Here is a 25,854-nt window from a genome sequence, read left to right as displayed (position 1 = left end):
AACATACAAGAACTAGCCGGGCGTGGTGGCGGGCGCCTGTAGTCCCAGCTACTCCTTTACAAACATACAAGAACTAGCCGGGCGTGGTGGCGGGCGCCTGTAGTCCCAGCTACTCCTTTACAAACATACAAGAACTAGCCGGGCGTGGTGGCGGGCGCCTGTAGTCCCAGCTACTCCTTTACAAACATACAAGAACTAGCCGGGCGTGGTGGCGGGCGCCTGTAGTCCCAGCTACTCCTTTACAAACATACAAGAACTAGCCGGGCGTGGTGGCGGGCGCCTGTAGTCCCAGCTACTCCTTTACAAACATACAAGAACTAGCCGGGCGTGGTGGCGGGCGCCTGTAGTCCCAGCTACTCCTTTACAAACATACAAGAACTAGCCGGGCGTGGTGGCGGGCGCCTGTAGTCCCAGCTACTCCTTTACAAACATACAAGAACTAGCCGGGCGTGGTGGCGGGCGCCTGTAGTCCCAGCTACTCCTTTACAAACATACAAGAACTAGCCGGGCGTGGTGGCGGGCGCCTGTAGTCCCAGCTACTCCTTTACAAACATACAAGAACTAGCCGGGCGTGGTGGCGGGCGCCTGTAGTCCCAGCTACTCCTTTACAAACATACAAGAACTAGCCGGGCGTGGTGGCGGGCGCCTGTAGTCCCAGCTACTCCTTTACAAACATACAAGAACTAGCCGGGCGTGGTGGCGGGCGCCTGTAGTCCCAGCTACTCCTTTACAAACATACAAGAACTAGCCGGGCGTGGTGGCGGGCGCCTGTAGTCCCAGCTACTCCTTTACAAACATACAAGAACTAGCCGGGCGTGGTGGCGGGCGCCTGTAGTCCCAGCTACTCCTTTACAAACATACAAGAACTAGCCGGGCGTGGTGGCGGGCGCCTGTAGTCCCAGCTACTCCTTTACAAACATACAAGAACTAGCCGGGCGTGGTGGCGGGCGCCTGTAGTCCCAGCTACTCCTTTACAAACATACAAGAACTAGCCGGGCGTGGTGGCGGGCGCCTGTAGTCCCAGCTACTCCTTTACAAACATACAAGAACTAGCCGGGCGTGGTGGCGGGCGCCTGTAGTCCCAGCTACTCCTTTACAAAAATACAAGAACTAGCCGGGCGTGGTGGCGGGCGCCTGTAGTCCCAGCTACTCCTTTACAAAAATACAAGAACTAGCCGGGCGTGGTGGCGGGCGCCTGTAGTCCCAGCTACTCCTTTACAAAAATACAAGAACTAGCCGGGCGTGGTGGCGGGCGCCTGTAGTCCCAGCTACTCCTTTACAAAAATACAAGAACTAGCCGGGCGTGGTGGCGGGCGCCTGTAGTCCCAGCTACTCCTTTACAAAAATACAAGAACTAGCCGGGCGTGGTGGCGGGCGCCTGTAGTCCCAGCTACTCCTTTACAAAAATACAAGAACTAGCCGGGCGTGGTGGCGGGCGCCTGTAGTCCCAGCTACTCCTTTACAAAAATACAAGAACTAGCCGGGCGTGGTGGCGGCGCCTGTAGTCCCAGCTACTCCTTTACAAAAATACAAGAACTAGCCGGGCGTGGTGGCGGGCGCCTGTAGTCCCAGCTACTCCTTTACAAAAATACAAGAACTAGCCGGGCGTGGTGGCGGGCACCTGTAGTCCCAGCTACTCCTTTACAAAAATACAAGAATTAGCCGGGCGTGGTGGCGGGCGCCTGTAGTCCCAGCTACTCCTTTACAAAAATACAAGAATTAGCCGGGCGTGGTGGCGGGCGCCTGTAGTCCCAGCTACTCCTTTACAAAAATACAAGAATTAGCCGGGCATGGTGGCGGGCGCCTGTAGTCCCAGCTACTCAGGAAGCTGAGGCGGGAGAATTGCTTGAACCCAGGAGGCGGAGGTTGTAGTGAGCTGAGATCACATCACTGTACTCCAGCCTGGGCCACAGAGAAAGACTTCACCTCAAAAAAGAGACGGGTCTGTCTGTACAGTTACTTATGTCGTTGTAATAATTTCACTCCTAACTACGACATTCTTATCAAGTATGTGAATACATAAACATTGGTACAAGAATAAATAACCAGCAAGATAATCAACTCAGTGCCATTGTGGAAAAGGAGAAACCTTACACACTATTGGGTCCAACTTCCTCTAAACAAGCCGTATGACCAGACAAAATCTTTTGGGCATGGTGACAAGGTCTTCTCCACCTAGGGCAGTGTAATGGTCCTAGAGCATATGACCAGAGTTAGTCCACCATAATAATGTTCCATAAAATCAAAACACTTTTGGGTGTCAGTTATTCTCAAGGGCTGCGCCTGCTACTAGAGACTATGGTGAGAATAAGCCCAACCTCGTTCCCTGTAGAGAAGATCAGCCATCACCACCTGAGTGTGTAAAGTAATAATACCGTATAGGCCTACTATCAAAGGATAAACCAAAGACCTTTTGCTTTGACACTGTCCCGGCTAAACAATACTAGTCTGAGGTTCTTAACCTTTAGTCTGTGATTCTTCCTTAAGGGCTCAAAAATGAATCTTGTAGTCACCACTCAGCAGTCACCAGGGTCAGTTTTGGTTTGGGTTTGTTTGTTTTCTTTAAATAGAGACAGGGTCTCACTATGTTGCTCAGGCTGGTTTAGAACTCCTGGGCTCAGGCAATCCTCCCACCTCAGCCTCCCAAAATGCTGAGATTGCAGGAACGAGCCACCACATCCCATGGGGTCGTTTTTGATAATCAATTCTGATCTCCAGTTCCAATCACCACCACCTAAAATATGCTTCCTCAGGGAATGGATTACTTCGCATTCTCATATGGAGACTTCTGCCTCCGACCAAGTTGAAACAAAAGGGGTAATACTTGCTCTCCTGCCCTAAAGCAACAACAAATTATATAACCGTTTTCAAGGGATTGTACATCAGGCAATGAAGAAAACTGATAGCTGAGAGATCAAAAAAACAAACTAGGCAAGCCCTACAACCGTCCCACTTTACTGACGGAAAACACTTTACAGGTCACAAAAAGAGGGAGGACAGGTCGCTCAGAGGGAGCCCAGCAGTTCCTCTGAGTTTGGGAGATGAAACCGGAAGTCTGGAAAGCACCAAAGCAATGAGGTTTGCTGATGAGATCACCAGAAGAGAGTCTGGCCCACTAGGAAGGCAACCGATCTGCAAGACGGACTCCCTCAAGCCTTCAGCTGCGTACTGCTCAGCACTCGTGTGTGAAGAAACTACCGAAGGCCAGGGAGAGAACCACCCAAAATGATTAAGGGGATTAAACCACCAGGGCTCACAAAAGGCTGGGAATCATACCCATTTTTACCAACCACAGTGGAAAACCCCATTAGCCACAAGGAATTAGGAAGAGTATTCAGGTTTTTGCTTTAGCTAGTGGGATAAAATTTGCCTCAAACAAAAACTGCTCTGGTACTGCCTAACAAAGCTTAAACCTAAGACCTGAAATAATACAACTGTTTTCAAGTAATAAATAAGGCTAGGCGCAGGCTCACATCCATAATCCCATCTCTTTGGGAGGCTGGGGCAGGCAGATCACCTGAGGCCAAAAGTTCGAGACCAGCCTGGCCAACATGGTGAAACCCCATCTCTACTAAAAATACAAAAAAAAAAAAAAAAAAAAAAAAAATTAGCCAGGCTTGGTGGTGCACGCCTGTAGTCCCAGCTACTCAGGAGGGTGAGGCAGAAGAATCACCTGAATCTCAGAGGCGGAGGCTGCAGTGAGCCAAGATCGTGCCACTGCACTCCAGCCTGGGCAACAGAGTGACGCTCTGTTTCAAAAAAAAAAAAAAATTACCAACTTTTAAAACACCAATGGGTCAAAGTCGTCAAAGTGGAAAATACAAAGTATTCTGAACTGAATAAAAATGATATACTGAAATGTGTAAGATGTCACAAAAACAGTACTTAGAAAAAAATTTACAGCACTAAATTCCAGTATCTGAGAGAAGAAAGGTCATGACCTCAGCTTCCACCTTAAGAAAAGCAGAGAAAGAATAGCAAATTACTCCCAGAATAACTGCTATAGGGAAATAAAATTCAGAGAAAAAAAAATGAAATAAAAAAACCGAAAGATAGAGGAAATGTCACTGAAACCAAAAAGGCTGGTTCTCTGAAATCCATAAAATTGTTAACCGCTACCTAGACTCATCAAAATGAAAGAAAATGGGGAGGGAGAAAGAAAATGGGGAGGGAGAGGTGCAAATTACCAATAACAGTAATAAGCAGATATACCACAACAGACTCTGCAAGTATCAGAAGGCTAATCAAGGAACTTAAGAAGCAATCTGACACTAACACACCAACTTTTTTGTAGGTTTAAAGTTACTTCAAAATTAAAAATTTTTAAATTAAAAAACCCATCTTTATTGACCAGGGGATGGCCATGAGTTTGATAACTGCTAAAGCTAAGTTAAAAGCTGAGTGAATGGGTACATGGGAGTCCATTATACTAGTCTTTCTACTTTTTAATGTGTAGAAATTGTTGATAATAGAAAAGCTTTTCAAAAAATCAATTAAACAGCTGGGTGCAGTGGTGCACGCCTATAGTCTCAACTACTCAGGAGGCTGAAATGAGAGAACCACTTGAGCCCAAGAGTTTGAGTCCAGCCTGGGCAGAATAGTGAGACTCCATTGCTAAAAAAATAAAAAATTTAAAAATTAATATCCACCCATTTGAAGCTTTTAGATAGAAGAAAATTTTCAGAAGACATTTATTTCTGGCAGAGAGGGCCACAAATATTGAGGACTCTGCCTCTAGGGGTCCAAAGTCCACTGACTCAATCTACTGTGTACCAGGTATTAACCATAAACTCAATTCACCAAACTTCTGTCGGTTTTTGAATCTTACTCTTCTTCACCCTTGTCTCTTATCAATTTCCCACAAACCTATAGACTTCCCACTCCTGTAAATCCAAATTTTTCAATGTAGACTGTATGCATAAATAGATGAATAAGCATGTTTTATAACTTTAGAAAGGAACTGCTGTTAAAATCCAACGTTTTCACTAAGCCCCTGTACTTAAATTTAAAATTTTTTCTCCAAATATCTATAGAAAGAGTTCACCTTAGTTCAGCATAATTATATTTTTCACTTCATCTTCTACAGTTAGACCACAGAAAGAACTATTCCAATTAGTTTTAAATGGGCTTATTATTGATAGTTCACTGCCTATAGCAACCTATTTTCATACTTTTAAAAATACAATTTTTAACCATATTACACCATTACTCTTTTTATAAGTGTAATTTCTCTAAAATGTAGTTGGTTTTTAAAGCAAATTAAGTCTTAGCAAATTTTGCCAAAGTGCTAAAAATAAATAATTCAAATAAAAAGTTGCTCTAAAAACCTCCAATATATTCACTTTGAGTACATTATATACTTCAAAGGAAATTACCCAAAAATTCACTTTTCACATAAACTTTTAGTCAACTCCAATGTGACAATTCCAACAGCTCTTACATTTATAACATATGTATGTTATAAACATATTTAAATTTTAACTGTACATAAGTAAAAGCCCTGATTATTTCAACGACTCCAAGAGGATAAAAAAAACCACATAAACATATTTAAAATACACTGCTTATCAAGAAAAAAAATATATATTAAATACAATTCTACTATATATCTAATTAGACATTTGAAGCATGAATACCAAACTGATAAACCCATTACTTACAGAAGTATAACTTCTGCAGACTGCTGGAGCCATGGTTTTAATCAAGTCAAATTCTATGTCAGAGAAAACAAACTGAAGGGATTTTCTCACCAATAGCACTGTGTCATCACTCTTCCCAATTCCTGACATTAGGTGGCTTTCAGAAGCTGGCTCTTAAGAATAAAAATAATACTAAGCACAAAAATTTACAATTTTATGCCAAATATTTCTGTTTTGGTTCTGTCTGAACTGCTTTCAAAATGATGAAGATATTAAAATTTAGAATTTTGTAATTCACCAATTTTTAGTAAGTTTTCAGAAGATGTGCCCTTCTGCCATCTGTCACTGGTAGAAGCTCCTATTATTTGAATGAATCCTAGCTAGTTAGCTCACCGAAGTTCCCATTCCACAGTGCACGCCTGAGTCTTGATGTTATCTGAATAGCAAGGAGCTTATAGGCTATTGTGCTTAACCAAACCCTTCCTTGAATTTATAATAAACTTGATTTGCTGTGCGAGTCTAAAAAAAAAAAAAAAAGAAAAGAAAAGAAAAGCAGTATGGGACAAAGTGAAGCTACTGGAAAAAAACTCACTAAATTAGATACGCTAATTTTTGAAAGTTTACTATTTTTTCACATTATGTAATTACTACAAACAATTAAAGTATAATATTTATCCTATACTATGCCACAAGTTAGTCAGATTTCTTTCCTTAAAACAAGATGAGTTGTTTTCAGACACAGAAATCTCCAAACCTCAAAGACATCTTTGCTTCAAACCTGAGTTTCTCATGAGCTGTAACAATATTATAATAGTGAGGGTGGACAGTGTTGAATTTTTTTAAGGATAGTCTATTTATGTGCCTACAATTCCAAAGTAGGTAATTTCACAAAGTGATTTAAAGAATGACCTGTAATCAAGTAAAAGTTCAAGCAAAGCAATTTTGAGTAACACATTTTTAACTTAATTTTTTTCCTTCAGTCAGTATTTGCCATCTTCAGCAGTACTGAAGTAAAAAACTAAAATTAAAAACGCATTCTTCACCGAGGCGGGCGGAATGCCTGAGGTCAGGAGTTTGAGACCAGCGTGGCCAACATGGTGAAACCCCATCTCTACTAAAAATCCAAAAATGAGCCAGGCAAGGTAGCATGCGCCTGTAATCCTGGCTACCCAGGAGGCTGAGGCAGGAGAACTGTTTGAACCTGGGAGGTGGAGGTTGCAGTGAGCCAAGACTGCACCACTGCACTCTAGCCAGCATGACAGAGCAAGACTCCATCACACACACACACACCAAAAAAATGCATTATTCAAAATTCACAGCTAGGTGCAGTGGCTCACGCATATAATCCCAGCACTTTGAGAGGCCAAGGCAGGAGGATCACATGAGGCCAGAAGTTCGAGACCAGTCTGGCCAACATGGTGAAACCCATGTCTACTAAAAATACAAAAATCAGCCAGGTGTGGTGGTGTACATCTGTAATCCTAGTTATTAGGGAGGCTGAGGCAAGAGAACTGCTTGAACCCGGGAGGCGGAGGGTTGCAATGAGCAGAGATCACACTGCACTCCAGCCTGGGGAACAGAGTGAGACTCTGTCTAAAAAAAAAAAAAATTCACAAAAATAAGTAAGTATAAAAGAAATTCAAGTAACTGAATTTCTCAATGGTGTTTAAGTTTATAACATATATCATTCTGGAGTTTTAAAAATTAAAACTTCACTGAGACTTCTGTGACACCTTGTACTGCTGAATGAGAGAAGGAATTACCCTGCTTTGTTTTGTAGTCCTAGATTTTTTTTTCTGAGAATTAAACATACCTACCAATGTTAAATAAAGATTTGATAAACCCATCTTTAAAGACCACACAAGCCAAGAGTGCTTTAATGATCTTGAAATATAAACAGCACAGCTAGCATTCTAAATATTATTTTATTTTCAAACTTGTAAAATTTACGGCAAATGAGAAGATAACCTTGTACAGTTCAAAATCAGTTCTACTTTTTGCTGTTGAAATAAAATATGCCCCAATACATTTAAAGTCCTAACTCTACTCACTAAACAATTTCAATTTTAATACCTATACAAATATATATAAAAAGAATTTTTCAAAAATCAAAATCATCCAACTATAATAACCAAATTGTGGCAATTCTTTATGAGGGCAAAACTTAAAACTTCAAGTCAGCTCCTAAAAATAAGAATGACATAATATAATTTAATGAATACGTGGAAATTTTACAAGGATACCAGCTAAATTTTAACAAAGCTCTACTCAATACCCACTTTATCACTTCCCATCTTGGACTTTCTCTTATAATATGCTTTTGTTTCTGTGTTTAGGCTTAAGGAAGACCATTGTATCCAACATACACCAAACCAAGACTGTATTTACATTTGTAAAGTGGAGTCTTTGTATAATTATACTTTTTTGTATGTTACAAAACAATGTGATAGCTGTAACAAAATAAGTTTTAATTAGGAAAGATAACCTAATTACTTATACTTGGATCAGTATGAAGAAGAGTTTGGCCTACACTATACCATTCATTCCAGGATAGGTACTTTATTACTTTTATTATACACACTATTTAAAACACAAAATCAACCCTTTTATTCAAAGAAATCCCACAGAGTTTTGTCTAATTGTATAGTATTTGGCAAAAAGGGGTAAGTTACCTTTGGACTGACAAATGATGTGTGTATTTTACTCTCTCTTTATGACATAAGAAAATATGCAAAATATCATTTATATGCAATGTAATAAAACAGTTTGCATTCTCAAAATGTCCACTTACATCATTGAGAGATTTTCTATTTCAATTATTCAAGCTACTACTGTGTTCTTAAAACTTTCATACTTTTCCCTAAATTGTTTTCAAGTCTGTAACTTTAAAATTCCACATTCAAGCTTAAGAATTATACGACTCTCATGGTTGCTAGATAGATTTCAAAACATTACTACTATCTATGATGAAAAATGCTGCAGCAGGCAATAGGAAACAGTGGTAAGTCCCAGACTGAATATTCAAAACTGGCAGAAGCAAAATGGCTTAGAGAGAAAACTGGCACCTACCCCTGAGATCATCAAAAAGGCGAATACATCAGTAAATTGGTGACAATAGCTACCTCTGGGCTGGGTGGGTGTGAGGAAGAGACATCAGTGCCTTTTGAATGCCTTCCAGAAGGAAAACGGAATAGTTGATTGAATATACGCCTAAACTTCTAATTCTACAATGCAAGGCCAAGCCTGGGTCTCAACCTGCAGGAACCTTTGAAATACATCGGCCGGGCGCGGTGGCTCAAGCCTGTAATCCCAGCACTTTGGGAGGCCGAGACGGGCAGATCACGAGGTCAGGAGATCGAGACCATCCTGGCTAACACGGTGAAACCCCGTCTCTACTAAAAAATACAAAAAACCGGGCGCGGTGGCTCAGGCCGGGCGCGGTGGCTCAAGCCTGTAATCCCAGCACTTTGGGAGGCCGAGACGGGTGGATCGCGAGGTCAGGAGATCGAGACCATCCTGGCTAACACGGCGAAACCCCGTCTCTACTAAAAAATACAAAAAACTAGCCGGGCGAGTTGGCGGGTGCCTGTAGTCCCAGCTACTTGGGAGGCTGAGGCAGGAGAATGGCGTAAACCCGGGAGGCGGAGCTTGCAGTGAGCTGAGATCCGGCCACTGCACTCCAGCCTGGGCGACAGAGCGAGACTCCGTCTCAAAAAAAAAAAAAAAAAAAAAAACTAGCCGGGCGAGGTGGCGGGCGCCTGTAGTCCCAGTTACTCGGAGGCTGAGGCAGGAGAATGGCATAAACCCGGGAGGCGGAGCTTGCAGTGAGCTGAGAACCGGCCACTGCACTCCAGCCCGGGCGACAGAGCGAGACTCCGTCTCAAAAAAAAAAAAAAAAATATATACATCATGGTGCTCTATCAGACCATTCTCTTTGACTGCATCTTACCCCAGACAAGAGAAAGTTATCATTCTGACGCCTCCTTTAACAAGTATATTTCTATTAATTAGATTTAGTTCTACCTCCTCTACATTTTGGCCTAGCTGAAAAAGCATGTGCCCATAATACAGCTTTTAAGTAACAGCAAATTGAAAAAAAAAAAAAACAAAAATGTTGAGACAGCATCTTGCTCTGTCTCCTAGGCTGGAATGCAGTGGCACAACCTTAGCTGACTGCAACTCCGCCTTCCGGGTTCAAGCAATCTTATTGCCTCAGCCTCCTCAGTAGCTGGGACCACAGGTGTGTACCATCATGCCCAGCCAATTTGTTGTGTTTTTATAGAGATGGGATTTCACTATGTTGCCCAGGATGGTCTCAAACTCCTGGACTCAAGCAATCTGCCCACCTCGGCCTCCCAAAGTGCTGGGATTACAGGCGTGAGCCACCACACCCAGCCCTCAGTTATTTTTATCAAACTAATTCCCCTAAGAATTCAGTGTGCATCTTATGCCAGGTTCTTTACTACATTATAACAGTAGGATTTACAACTTCATCCTCAAAACAAACAAAAATAAATGAAAAGAGCACAAAACAAGAGTCAACTTTAGATTCAGTGGCTGGCTTCGTCGAGCAACAGTGTAGTGGCTTTCAGGTGGCTGGAGGTGACTGGCAATTTGTAGTATCTCTGAATTCACTAACAGGTCAAAATGCAAATCTTTGTGAAGACCTTGACCATCACCCTGGAGGAGGAGCCCAGTGACACCACTGAGAATGTAAAGGCCAAGATTCAGGGTACAGAAAGTATGCCCCCTGACCAGAAGAGGCTCATTTCTGCAGGCAACCAGCTGGAAGATCACACTCTTTCTGATTACAACATCCAGAGTCAACCCTGCACCTGGACTCCACCTGAGGAATGGCTGTCAGTTCTTCAGTCTCCTATTCACAGTGCCCAATAACGGCATTAACTCTGCACCGCAGCCATTTGCCCCAATTTAAATTTAGAAATGACCAGTTTCAGGGATAGCTAAACCTGCTCAAAATGTTAATAAAAGTTTTGTTGCACAGTAGCCAAAAAAAAAAAAAACACACAAGTCAACCTTAACTTTTCCTTAAATAACAATTAACTCAACATGAACTATGAACTATGATGCAAGTTCCTTCACGCTGGTCTCAATTTCTTCTCCAGTAAAACAAGGCAGGTGGAATAATTTCTGTAATAAATATCAATCAAAAAGGTCTGGAGCTACACAAGCATACATAGCCTTTGTATATGGCCTGCTGGTACACTCTTTGACCACTAGGGGATGTTCCAACATTAGGAAGGAAAAAAGGCTGAGTTACAACAAGACTTAATAAACAGAACTGTTGCAGTTACCCAACGTGATCAAGAATGATTAAAGATGAGAAATTATCTCAAAGAACTAAAAATAGAACTACTATTCGACCCAGCAATCCCATTACTAGGTATATATCCAAAGGAAAATAAATCGTTCTACAAAAGACACATGCACTCATATGTTCATCACAGCACTATTCACAATAGCAAAAACATGGAATCAAGCTAGGTGTTCATCAACAGTGAATTGCCTAAAGAAAATGTGGCACATATACACTATGGAATACTATGCAGCCATAAAAAAATAAAATTATATCCTTTGCAGCAACATGGATGCAGCTGGAGGCCATTATCTTAAGCATTCAAATTAATGCAGAAACACAAAACCAAATACTACATGTTCTCACTTATAAGTGGGATCTAAACATTGGATATACACGGACATAAAGACGGGGAAGAATGGACACCCGGGGAAGACTAGATGAAGGAAGGGGTGGGGCTAGGGTGCTTACTACCTGGTTGATGGGATTAATGATACCCCAAACCTTGGCATCACACAGTATCATCCATGTAACAAACCTGCACAGGTTCCCTGAATCTAAAATGAAAGTTGAAATTTTAATGAGAATATTTTTATTTTAGTACCAGCGGAGATCGTGGCATGGAAAGCAGGAATTGCCTTTGTAAAAGATGCCCTGCATTCATGTGTCTCAACAAAAACTTAAGATACGCAAAAAAACACAAAACAAATGATAATGGGGAGGACAGAGGCAGCTATATTAACACTCCCTTTAGATTCTAGTCTAAAAAAACTAGAATTTAGGGATCTTACAAAGTTGTAAAGCAAGGGAGAGAACAGTAACAAAGAGCAAATGAACCTATTACAGAACAAGACAATGTATTTAAAGTGCAAAATTAAGTTGTAAGATATTATTTGCCCATTAAACTGGTGGGAAAACACACACACACACACACACACACACACACACACACAAAACCTGACAAGGAGCAACCTTATATATTGGTCTTAGGAGTGAATCTGTACTACCTTTTTAAAAAACCAACTGACAAGACATTTAAATTTTGTCTACGGCCATACCACTCTGAACGTGCCAGTCTCATCTCAGAAGATATTTAAATTTAAAACCTACATACTTTGATCCAACAATCCCAGTTTTTAAAATCTATGACATATATATACAGGTACATAGGTACAAAACACATATACTGCAGCAATGTTAGCAGCAGGGGGAAAAATCCTAGAACCTGCCTGAACGTCCATCAATAGAAGGACAGATGAATAATTTATGGAATTAAGGAGAATGAGTTAAATCTATGTGTAGAGACCAAGATAGATCTACATAATATATAAAAACAGGAAAAAAGGAGTATGTCTAATACATTATTTTTATAGCAACCAAATAACTCTTTGGATATGCGTGTTTAAAAGACCAAAGAGAAAGGTGTAAGATATACACCAAACTGTTAACATCATCTCATATTGCAAGGCAGAGGGTACCATTAACAGTTTCTCCAAATTCCTCTGCATCTTTAGACTTACGAAGTAGAGTATAAAAGTTTTGTGCTGTCTTTCCTTTGGGGGGTGATAGTACATATTTAAAGCAAAAACATTAGAACAAATAAAAGAGTTTTTTGGGTTTTAAGAGATGGGGTCTCACTCTGTCACCCAGGTTGGAAGACAGTGGGACCGTCACAGCTGACCATAACCTCGACTCCTGAGCTCAAGGGATGTTCCCTTGAGCAGGAAGGGGCTGCGGGCCTGAGCCACCACACCTAACTAATTCCCCCAATTCCCCCATAAAGATGAGGTCTCTTCATCTTGCCAGGCTGGTCTCCAACACCTGGGCTCAAGGGATCCTCCCACCTTGGCCTCCTAAGCTGCTGGAAATCGGAGTATGTTAAAATACGCAGAAAAGAAATTGTGCGGCATGGGTATTTAATATAATAGGAATTGACAAATCAAGAGTTTCATTAACAGCTTGTGTAAACAAACCAAACGGACAAATGAGCCTAATTTCCCCAAACTAAAAATTATACTTTTAAGTTCAGAGTTAAGGTAAAGGGTTTTGTTGAGTAATATGTAAATTTATGTATGTATTCCATTATAATGCAAATTAACAACTATTCATTTGAAACTGTAATGCTATTAATGAAAATCTCAAGTAACTGCTGACATTTCAGTCATCAATTTAAAGATGGTCTTTGAAATTTAAACATTCACGAATTCTCATTTTACCATATAGCTGAAATCAAGACACTGCTGAGATGAAACCTTACAGCTGCTGCCGGCGAGTGACTGCTGTGATGCAGTCACTGTACATTCATGCTTCAAACTGGCCACACTACTCAGACTGTGACCATTTCAGCTAAGTAATGTGCACTGTTGCTAAGACTATATTGAGTTTAAATTACTAATGAAAGTATTTGAAAAGATTACACTGTAGTTGCATAATAAAACAAAAAGTAACATTCTGCATAGAAAGATGCTGAAATAGAGCAGCACAGTGGAGAGGAAAAGGTAGGATGAGAAAAAGAGGAGGCTAGGGAATAGTATAGGAATAGGGAAGACTAGGGAAGAAAAAAAGAAGAGTAGAAGAAAATTTTCCAGAGGTTATACTTCCAAGTCTTCAGTGTGTTAAAGAGATACATATAAACCTCAGAAAAGTTTGTTTTTTCTTATTAATAGCAAACCCCAAAATAATTTTTTTCATTACTTCTGTATGGTTCACTTCAGAATTACTCTACAATTTGAAACAAAGCAAAATTAGTTTTCCTCATGATCTATACTACGGAATGACTCACATTTCACTCTTCCAGATTCTGATTTGAAAATCCAACCACAAAGAAGCACAAAATCACTAGGAAGTTATTTTGTACAAAAAGTACAATCCTGCAAATCTATAACTGTAACTCATAGGTACTTGGGTCAACTTTAAGTTACATGAATGTGGGTTTTTCTACTTGAGTCCTTTGTCTAATGTGAAACCCACCCATGCTAACTCAGCACAGACAATACAAAGCCCATAACATTTACATCCAATAAATATTTCAAAAATACACTAATATAAGTTACTATTGAAGAAGTTAATTACCTTATTCGTGGTACAACCATCAGAAAAATGTTACCTTTCTAACCTCTTATAATTGTCCTGTATGCCACTATTCAGGATTCAAAACACACACACAGCCCCCCCACAATCAATGTATTTAGGTACTATAACAACCATAATAGTGACATCTGTATGGGAATATTTAGTTTACACAACACTTTTATGGGCATTATGTATCTACTTACCAGAATACTGTCTTTCAAAACCAGGAAAAAATCATCTTCACTTAATCAAGATTAGTATTTTTCATTTTCCCCAGAAAGTCAAGCATGGGTGACTTTACAGGAAAAAGCCTCCCCAACAAATCAAGGAATGACATGGAGGCAGCACCATCTTTCAAACAACAAAATTCATTTAAAAACCAATTCTTGCTCCAAATGTATTTGAAATACATTTCTCCATAAAGAAAATAGTGTCTAGGTTCCTAAGATAGCCCACAAATGCCCATTTTACCTCCTACAACTCTGCTGTGCTGCAGTTCACATTACACTAGCTTGGGTTGCTGGGCGGGTAGCCAGGTTACCAAGCCTCCATTTCCTCTGCCCACTTCTTCATTATTAATATTCCTCCGGCTCTTCTCTTTGTAACAATCTCATCGAGGTGGCACTACTGGACTATCTCGATGGCAACTACCAATTCATTTTCAGCACTGATCTCTCATGTGCTTCAGACCCACAGATTCAACTACATGTTTGCAGACAGCTCAAATTCAATAGGTTCATTTTCTCTTTCTCCCAAAAAATCTGCCCCACCACCCAGCCACCACCGATTCCCCCTATTCCTTTAATAAGCATGATTTTCCTAAAAAGCCAAGCCAGGAATTTAGAAGTCACCTTTGAACTCTTCCTATCTCACACCTTCTATATCCAACCGGACACTCATCTTATCATGACTACCCTTCTCAAATCCACCTCACCATGCCTATCTCCATCAGCTTTGCCTTGATTCAGGTCCTGAGCCCTCATCTCCCTCATTCAAGTCTGTATGCAGCCAGATATGACCATTTCTCTCTCTCCGTAAAATTTCAGTAGCTTCCCATTGTCTGTAGTAGCAATTCCCAAACTGCTAAAAGAGTACCTTTAAAGTAAGTTTTTTGTTTGTTCAAAAAAATTAAGTTGAACTAGATTAAACAATATTAAGCAGGCCTCTCACTAGCAAGGTTTTGAAGTCTTACAACACACAACATGATGTATTTCCCTACCATGAGGAACTGCGGTGGAAGGGAGTCCCAACTGGGTTTCAAGGTCAAAGTCAAAACTGATTGCAAGACATGTAAGATCCTACAGACTCTGGCCCTGCCTAGTTGTCAACACCATCTGCCATTCATCAATGGTTATCATTCGCCCCTTACAAACCTTCCACGTCACTCATTTAGAACACACTCTGTAACTGTTCCCTGACTCCAATTCTTTATATAGAATATTCCTTCTGCCCAGAATGCCCTTCTCTTAGTCTGGCTAAAGAGCTCCTACTTGCTCTTCCAGGACCAGCTCAGGCTACTAAGCTTTGATTGTCCCTTCCACCTCCTAGCAGAGGACTGCCTCCACCTTTCTCCCACCTCTGCAGGTATCAGAGCACTTGTCCAACAATATTGAACTTACAGACTAAAAACCTCAAAGGCTGGGAACCAGGCAAGCATCCAGCAGTGCAGCTGAATAAAGGAGACAGGGCAAGACTGGGCGAAGTAGGGGTTGAATCCCTCTTCTTTTTCCGGGCAAAATTTGACGACAAAGTAATTTTGTCTTTGGCATGCTCCCGCATCTCATCCCTATTCCCCTTTCCCAGTTCTCCCAATATCCTGTGTTCTCAGGTCCCTTAGTGATCTCATGGAACTCTACACAACCTCCACCACAGCACTATGTTCTACAGATCAACCCTCTTAACCAGGATCCTTCTGTTCAGAAGTTAATACATAAATTAGTGACAGCTTCTCATAGCTGTTAACCTAAGATGGATCACTAAGAAACAAAATTTTAAAAGAAGTATGGAGAGAATATGGGGAGTGGACACTCTATCGCACAGAAAGGCTGGCCCAGAAGAGTCTAGGAGTCTCTTCCTGACTGGGCCTCCCAGAAGTGTTTCCACTTCACTTCATTCATTCCTACAGATTAGCTGCAATGAGTGCTACAGGTAGACACAGAGCTGGGGCCAGCGCTACAATCCTACAGATCATCCATTTTCTTGGGTTGAATACCTCTGTGTGTTTGTTTTAGTTTAAGACCACTTACGGTTAATTCCTCAGCAGACAGAAAGTTCTCACCAACATGTTCACCAATGAACTTAAAACAGTGTCTTCACTCTAGCCAAGCAGTTCCCTGAAATCTAACCCCAACTACTGCTTGACTAGAAAATAGTAAATTAAATCAGAAAACCAAGATGTTGTCAAGTATCCTAACATTTCAAATAAATCTGTAAATGTTAAATTAGCATTTCCAGCAATAATCATTCTGGTTTATTGCCAATTTGATTTCATAAAAAGTCATTTGTTAGAATGGTATCGCCTACCATGTACCAACTAGTGGTCTAAATGCTGGAGCTTACAAGATTAAATTTCTAACCTTAAGGAATCACATCTAGTAGGCTAGACAAATAAGTAAGCAAACAAATATCAAACAACATGGTGAGCAATGGCAGCAGGGAGAAAGAGAGGAGAACCAAGAACAGAAAAGACTTCAAAAAAAAACTATCCCTTGATCTAAGACCTGAAGGATGTAAAGCTGATCAAGCAAACAAGCAGTAAGAGGAAAAATATGAGGGGAAAAAATAGAGAGATGAAACCTAAGCAGGGGAACCGCCATATGCAGAAGTACTATAGTGAGAGATCCTAAAAAATGCCAGGAACACAAGTTATTTAAACTGACTGGAGCACACAGGGTGATGGCCTTTGAGGAATAACTACAAATGGAAGTTTAGAAAGACAGGACAGGATCAGATTATAATCAAGGGTCTTGTTAGACATAATAAACAATAGAGATTATCTTGTAGGTGATGGAGATTCTGAACTTTTCTCACCTGAAAGAGATCCTAGGCCAGGCCAAGGAGCCACATTCCTAAAGAATACAACGTGAATGGTATCCTCTGGACTTGTGCAGTGCAACAGCACAGTGTTCACCTGCTGGAGTGTGTATGTGTGACAGAGCAGAACTCATTCATCGATGTCTCCCCAGCATCCAGCCCTGTGTTTGGCATGTACAGGAACTAAAACACTATTGAATAGTTAGATGTATCAACTCAGTCCTAAGGGCGTAACCAAGAGGCCCTAACCAAGCCCCATTCCTTGCTACCTATAAAATCACAACTCTTATGCAGTACAATAACTTATCATTGCCACAACTATTAAGGGAACATGAAGAATGGTGATTCACTATGGGCTGCACCAGAGATGAGAAAGGATTGGGGGAGGGGGTACTCTTTAAGATGCTTCTGAATCTGACTAAATTAAGGAGTTTATTCTATTCTTTTCACCAAACACTGAACAGAAAACCATGGGTTAGCTTAAAATTATTCTTCAACGAACTCTAAGGCAGTGCTGACAACTATGAAAAGTACATTTTCATATCAAAAAGACCCATTAAATATTTCAACTAAGAGTTTGCTAGGTTAGTCTAGTCTTTCAAATAAGTAAGTGCTACAGACAAAATTATGTCATTTGCCTGTTGTACTTTACATTTTACTTAGTATACTAATCTACTTATTATAATTAGCATTCAATAGGTTTCTATCTTTTGTGCTTAGGAAAATAAGAAACATAAACATTAAAAAAAGGAGAAACAAGGAAACTACAGATGAAAATTGTAAATAAGCTTAGAAAACTGGTGGCTTAAGAAGCTAAGGCATGATCTAGACATGAATGAAAAATCTTTATATAAGGAACAAGTGACTAGGATTCCATGTTTAAAGAAATCTAAAGGTCACAAAATTGAAATATAATTCAAAGTCTTCTTTAAAAAAAAGTAGAAATATTTGACTAATCAGAATTTTTAAATGAAAATAAGGCATATGAAGTCCTATAAAATAAACATAATTACAGATAGATTTAAATTTTATAATGTGGTCAGAGATAGAGACACCGGGTAACAGTAACATAGAAGATGGGAGAGAAAGCAGACTGCAAACATACCAGAGACACAAAGTGAAAAACTAAAATATACATAAAATGTATATGGGAGATACATGAGGTTAACATCTTGGGCTTTTGAGGATGTTGCAACTAAAGATAAAAAATCACGGAGTGTTTTCGACATAAAAAGCCTGAATACAACATTATTGCCTGCTTTTCCAGTTAACAAAAAACCAAAAAGCACACACATCTGACTTGTTTTGAATCTCTTCAATGTTACTAAGCTAACAAATAATAAGTTACCCTTCACTCAGATTCATATCCTTACAATTCTCTAAGGTACCCTTTATCACCTCTATCTGGCAAATAAAAAAGCTCACAGAGGTTCAGTGACTTACTTAATCCGGACTACAAGACTGGTATGTGACAGAGCTGTAATTCAAAATCACTATGGCTGTGAAGCCCACATTTTTATCCAATACACCATGCCCTCTCCCAGGACATGAGACTGTTCAGTTTTTAGCCACCATCATGTTTTTACACACTCACATTTTCTTACTGTGCTATCCCCAGAGTAATATTTAAGTTCAGATACTTTAAATTTTGTGGAATCCATTAACAATTTTTATAGCTCCTTTAAAACAATGCAGATCTTGCTAGCAGTAAGGAAAACGTTTATTCTTTAAAAAAAAAAAAAAAAAAACACTCAAAGTAGTTGAGTATCCCCTCAGAATGACAGAAAGTACCAATAATCTCCTAATATTTTCAACTTTATTACCTAGCCTTTTAATTATACTAGATTTTTTTGTGGCATAACCTTAGGGAGATAGCAGACGTTCATAAATACCTAAGTTATTTCTCCATTATTCACACTGTGGAGTCATCTCATATATGCACTAATTAATTAAACCAATTCAACTACTTATACTCTGGGGAGAAGCAACAGAGAAAAATAATTCAAATAATGATGATAGTATGCCTTCCTTTACATCCCTGTCCCAGACTGAGCATGAAATGAAGACTACAAATCTGCTATGCTCAGTCAATCTAAAGACCCATTCACCTGTCAAGACAGGTCTCACATAGCTGATGAGGATTCCAGCTCACCAAAAAGGGACCTCTATAAAACTACAGGAAAACTGGCAGCTGGAATTCAAAGACAGACTCTCAGTTTCCAACCAGTTTTCAAACTGGTGCCTTTTTAAAAGACTTTTTCCAAGAGTAATTTTGACGTCACAGGATTTTTATCTGAGAATTTAGGCCCAAAGGCCCCATGAACGGTGGCTTCACTTTATTCAGTGAAGTGAATTTATTTATTTCACTTTAGATCAATCAGAAAAAAATCAGGACCTAAAACACCTGTCTTTTATATCAAAGTAAATAACTAAAATATATTTCATCCTCTTTCACAAAAGGGGAAAAAAAAAAACAGCACAGGGATGCTATAAAGAAGCCACCCTTAGACACGTATGTGGGAGCAATTCCATGACTCATTTTAAACAAACTAAATATAGTTTGTTTTAAGAAGTCTGTCAAGCAAGCAAAGGCAACCCTTAAAAGTTGGCTCTCACTGGAAAAAAAAAAAAATGCCAGAGTTTTGAGATGTGCCATTACTACAGAGTACAAAATTAAAGCAAGGGTGAAAGGAACACCCCAGGTAGAGCAAGGATCTGAGGTTCTCACCCCACATCCTTTACGCTGTCACTTACTTCACTTTCCTCTTCTGTAAAAAGGAACTAATCTAAATAATCCATGATCTCTCCGCATTATTTTCCAGTCTCACATCTCTTTATTTCAATGTTCAACTCCTTTGTGAAAAAAATAAGAAAAACTCACTGAGCTAGAACCATCTTTCACCTTACCATCCAACATCAGTTACAAGTATTTTTACTTAAAACTTGAGAAAGATTCTACAGACATCAGCAATTTCCAGACCATGTAACTAGGAAATTCTACTTTACATAGTTAACTCACTTTTTCTGGAAATTTAATTTCTTATCTAACTAGTCTCTGAGTGTCAGTTGATCATTTAAAACCAAGATCCACAGGGAGTAAGCGTAAGAATCAACAAAAAAGACAAAATTCTGATTAACAGATTAATTTCGTGGTCTTGACGTTTTACTATTTGAGTTAATGTTCTACCATCTCAGACTCCAGCAAAGGCTCCAATACGGCCCTGCGGGTCTAAGATGTTAACAGATATGGTATTGGCATAGTTCCCTCTAGAGAACCGTTTTATGGAAACTTTTCAGCAATCCCCATCCTCAAACAACTTTCCTCAGTATCAGAAATTTATTTGGACAGTTCTCTCCTTTATTCCATTTTTCTCCCTTCTTACTGATTACCATTAAGTCATTTTTTTTTTTTTTTTGAGACAGTCTCGCTCTGTTGCCCCGGCTGGAGTGCAGTGGCGCGATCTCGGTTCACTGCAAGCTCCGCCTCCCAGGTTCACGCCATTCTCCTCCCTCAGCCTCCTGAGTAGCTGGGACTACAGGCACCCGCCACCACGTCCAGCTAATTTTTTGTATATTTAGTAGAGATGAGGTTTCACCATGGTCTCGATCTCCTGACCTTGTGATCCGCCCGCCTAGGCCTCCAAAAGTGCTGGGATTACAGGCATGAGCCACCGCGCCCGGCCCATTAAGTCATTTTTTAAACTATCATAACAGTAATCATTTTTTCCAATTACCATTTACTCATGTCATCTCATTTTACCTCTATTTTTTACCCTACTAATACAAATTATTTTTGGTTCTGTTTTAAGACAAAGTCTCGCTTTGTCACTCAGGCTGGTCTCAAACTCCTGCCCTCAAGCCATCCTCCTGCCTTGGCCTCCCAAAGCACTGAGAGGAGTCACTGTGCATAACCTACTAACACAAATGGTTTTAACTCCTTTTACAATCACTAGTTATCTAGTGATAACTGATTAACTTCAGGACCTTCTTCTATCTTATATCTACTTTTCTACAGACTAGTTTGAGCCCAGAACTTTTTCATTTTTTTAAACCTAAATCTTAATCAAAATTATGTGCCAGAAATCTGAACCTCTCTTTATTTCTCTACTCTCAAAATATGATGATCGACAAAACTCAAACAAGAACCTAACAATCTCCTTGCTTCTTGCATGCTATCTGAACGTAAGAGGTTAATTAGAACATGGTTTTGGCTGGGCGAGGTGCCTCATGTCTGTAATTCCAACACTTTGGGAGGCTGAGGCATGAGGATCGCTTGAGGCCAGGAGTTCTGAGACAAGCCTGGGCAACAAACTGAGATACTCATCTCTACAAAAAAATTTTAAAGGCCGGGCGTGGTGGCTCACACCTGTAATCCCAGCACTCTGGAAGGCCGAGGCGGGCGGATCACGAAGGTCAGGAGTTCAAGACCAGACTGGCCAACATGGTGAAACCCTGTCTCCACTAGCGATACAAAAAATTAGCCAGGCATGGTAGTGGGCACCTGTAATCCCAGCTACTCGGGAAGCTGAGGCAGCAGAATCGCTTGAACCCGGGAGGTGGAGGTTGCAGTGAGCAGAGATCTTGCCACTGCGCTCCAGCCTGGACAACAGTACGAAACTCTGTTTAAAAAAAAAAAAAAAAAAAATTTTTTTTTAAATTAGCCAGACACGATGGCACACACCTGTTGTCCCAGCAGGTGGGTTGCCTGAGGCCAGGAAGTTGAGGCTGCAGTGCGCCATGATTATGGCGCACTACACTCTAGCCTGAGTGACAGAGCAAGACTCTTTCTCTAGGAAAAAAAAAAAAGGATGGGTTGTAGTGATTAATGCTTGTAACCCTAACACTCTGGGAGGCCAAGGCAGGCGAACTGCTTGAGTTGAGGAGTTTGAGACCAGCCTACGCAATATGGTGAAAATCCACCTCTACAAAAAAAAAAAAAAAAAAAAAAGAAAGCTCGGTGTACTGGTACACACCTGTGGTCCCAGATACCCTGGAAGCTGAGGTGGGAGGACTGCTTGAGCCCAGAAGGTCAAGGCTGCAGTGAGCCACGACAGAACCACTGCACTCCAGCCTGGGAGACAGAGCAAGACCCTATATCAAAAAAAACTCAACATGGTTTTGATGACTACAGATTTACTCTCTCCACAGGCAAATTAGCTTCATTTTCACAAAAACTATGTTCCAAAACCAAGGCTAAATCCCATCAGCTACCTCTTAGATCCAGATGAGATATGGCATATTCAGAATACATTTCATCACTAAGATTCTGGTGATACATCAGAAATGACATCTTAACAGGTATCAGACACTAGATCACCTTCTTTTAGCACACAACTGTGAAATGTTTTAACTGTTTTCTTTGATAGGTGATAAGCTGCCAACTCCTATTCCATTTATCATCCATTCAAATATAAGGTCTCCCACTTGATACTTACATAGTTAGTTTAGGTCACCAAATATACAGCACACAGAATCCACTTTGGATAAACCACATTATCAAGCTCATTTTGAAATCCTATTTCTGTCTTCAAGATTTTCGAAATTATAATCCACTTTGCTGTCATTCACAAGTATGAAGTTCTTATTTCCACCATCACTCAGACTGAGAAAAAAGACAGAATAAAGACAAAGTTCCACAGGGTGTCCCCATCACTGCTCATTCTCATGAGTTTGGCCACTGAGTAGGTTGTATATCTATAGTAATATGATCTAGTGCCTATCTCCTAAGATTACTATTTATCTTAGGAATAAAGCATATTCATATTCTAAAACCTCATATTCACAGTAGTTACAAAACCACTGCGTTATGCAAGCATAGTCTGATTCAGTATATGGAACGGAAGAAGGAAAGAAACCATTATGTGCCAGGAAGAGTGCTCCTTTCTTTACATATGGTCTCAACTAATCCTCAACGCTTTCAGGTATCAGTATTCTTCTTTGTTAATAAAAAAAAAAAAAAATGATAGAAGTTAAGCAACTTACAGTATAAGCGACTCTGAAGACAGACAGAAACCTAGCTCCATGTTAATGTGCTTAACATAAAGGTTTCTGTCTCTGGGTTTAGAGGTTAGTTGTACGTTACTGGGAAACATAACATCTCTGAACCTCAGTTTCCTCATCTATAAAATGGAGTTGAAGTGAAATAATTTATGTAAGGTGTTTAATTCAGAGCCTACTATATAGTAAGCTCATTCAATAACTATTAGCATTGGTCAAACTCGAATTGCTAGCTAAGAAAATCAGAAGTCAAACTCCGGTCTGATTTCCAAGTCCATGCTCTTTCCACTACAACATGCTATAGTTGCCAATACACACTTCTTATCCACACAAGAATCCACACTTAACATATGACATAGATGGGAAACTGCTATTACCTAAATGAGGTAACTATCAAGATCTAACTAAACCAGGCTGGGCGCAGTGGCTCACACCTGTAATTCCAGCACTTTGGGAGGCCGAGGTGGGTGAATCACCTGAGGTCAGGAGTTCAAGGCTAGCCTGGCCAATATGGTGAAACCCTGTCTCTACTAAAAATACAAAAATTAGCCGGGCAGGATAGTGGGTGCCTGTAATCCCAGCTACTCGGGAGGCTGAGGCATGAGAATCGCTTGTACCCGGGAGGCGGGGGGTACTGTGAGCTGAGATCATGCCATTGCACTACAGCCTGGGTGACAGAGCAAGACTCCATCTCCAGAAAAAAAAAAGATCTAACGAAACCAGCAGAAGTATTTTAGCTCTAGTATCTCATAAGATACCGTTTAGAAAACTCCTCATAAGACACCGTTTAGACCTTCAGGTATACAGAGTTTTGTTCCAAATTCCATGAAACTAGTTTCCTACCTATGTAGGAATTTATCCTATTTATCTGAAACCAGTTGTAAATCAGAATTTTAATTACCAAAGGTCCCTCTAAAAAGCTTACTCAGGTGACCTGAACAAAATGTCCCCTAGGGCAGGTACGGTGGTTCATGCCTATAATCCCAGCACTTTAGGAGGCCAAGACGGGAGAATCACTTGAGACTAAGAGCTCAACATCAGCCCCAGCAACAAAGCGAGAACCCATCTCTACAAAAAATTTAAAAAACGAGCCGGGCATGGTGGCTTGCGCTTGTAGTCCCACCTACCTGGGAGGCTGGCAGGAGGATCACTTGAGCCTGAGAGGTAAGGCTGCAGTGAGCCAGGATCGTACCACTGCACTCGAGCCTGGGTAACAGAGTGAGACCCCATCAGAAAAAAGGAAAGAAAGAGACAGAGAGAAAAAAACGAAAAGGAAAGAAAGGAAGCAAAAGAAAAGAGAAGAGGGAAAGGAAGGAAGGAGAAATGGGCCTTCCTACAACAATCTGAACACTGCATCAACTTGAAGCTTGTCAATTTTACTTTCAAGATCAACTGCTACTTAATATTTTGTATTTAACTGTACCACTTTTAAATTAAAGCAACCACCAAGCTCGGTGGCTCACGCCTGTAACACCAGCACTTTGGGAGGCCTAGGCAAGAGGATCACCAGAAGTCAGTAGTTCGAGACCAGCCTGGCCAACATGGTGAAACCCTGTTTCTACCAAAAATACAAAAAATTAGCTGGGTGTGGTGGCACATACCTGTAATCCCAGCTACTTGGGAGGCTGTGGCAGAAGAATGACTTGAACCCAGGAGGCAGAGGTTACAGTGAGCTGAGTTCACACCACTGCACTCCAGCCTGGGTAACAGAGCAAGATGCCATCTCAAAAAACAAAAAAAAATTTAAAGCAACCAAATAGTGTCACTTTTCCCACCCAATCCCCTGACCAAAGCCAGGCATTGTTGTTCTAACAAGGCTCAAAAATCTCACTTAACTATTTCACTCTCTGCCTGATCTAATAGTACGATAATGCAAATCAAAGATAGTAGCAAAAGTTATGTTCTACAACAATCATTAATAATAGGTTTACTATTTCGAACAACTTCCAAGCACTGATTTGCCTTAAAGGGGGTTGCAAACCAGCATGAGATGCCCACACACATTGATTTTTGGCAACTGCAGTCTATTCAGCAAAGCAACAAACCTCTAGCGAAAAGAATGCCACATATATTCCAGTGAAACAAAATTACTACACGTGCCTGGTAAAGAGGCTGCGTTCTAAGCAAAGATAGAGCACTGTTCATGATGTACTCACCCTTCAAAGGAATCACATCGAAACACTTTCATTTTAGCAACGAAACTTTTAAAAGGCTTTATTTTGCAATAATTTTTCAAGTCCCTGCATTTCTGAGATTCTTTAAATTCTAACTTCCTGCCTCATAGATCTAAAATAGCCAAGACATACCCAGGTATGTGCTATTCATTTAGTTAGAATAGTGTAGAGGAACACAAGTCTGTTTCTAGGGGTACGACTCCATACCCATTCATTTTGCACTAATGTAACCACTAAATATAGCTCTAAGACACTGATGATTAAAAGCGGTTAATTATGTGATTCATACCTTCTATGTCCAAACACCAAGATTCAGGGATGTCTGTCAGATCTATGGGAAGAGGGGACAATAAACACCTGTCACAAAGCTTTTTTCCAAACCGGGAAGCCCCCAGCTGAGTTCCTGCCAATCCCAACCCGATTCTCTCCCCTTCATCCCTACCCCTCACCTCCCCAAAAAAGCTAGAGGTCATACTTCCACCAGAACCTGACTTTGTGAAGGGAATGGAGAGACAGGCCATAACGAGAGTAGCCACGAGAACACTGCTAGGGGAAAGGGCCCTGGGTTTTTCTAGTCCGCACTGCCATAGAGTCCGAATGGGAGGCCTCAGGGAAGTCCGAA

General features: G+C 40.5%; 1 protein-coding gene across 9 annotated transcripts in view; it reads right to left on the bottom strand.

Moving 5' to 3' along the window:
* Positions 1 to 25,854, bottom strand: part of ATP13A3 (ATPase 13A3) — an 89,322-nt gene that overhangs the window by 61,503 nt on the left and 1,965 nt on the right. For 7 of the 9 annotated variants that reach the window (XM_030937117.1, XM_030937121.1, XM_030937114.1 and 4 more), the window contains exon 2: positions 25,522 to 25,563. The gene's annotated coding sequence lies outside the window, so the exon portion shown is untranslated. Of the gene's footprint in view, positions 1 to 22,496; positions 22,664 to 25,521; positions 25,564 to 25,854 lie in introns of all 9 variants that reach the window. The other 2 variants (XM_030937125.1, XM_010372990.2) reach the window with 1 other exon arrangement.

The sequence above is a fragment of the Rhinopithecus roxellana genome, chromosome 1, assembly GCF_007565055.1.
Source record: "Rhinopithecus roxellana isolate Shanxi Qingling chromosome 1, ASM756505v1, whole genome shotgun sequence".
Classification (NCBI taxonomy): Eukaryota; Metazoa; Chordata; class Mammalia; order Primates; family Cercopithecidae; genus Rhinopithecus; species Rhinopithecus roxellana.
This window is presented reverse-complemented; position numbering and strand designations above follow the sequence as displayed.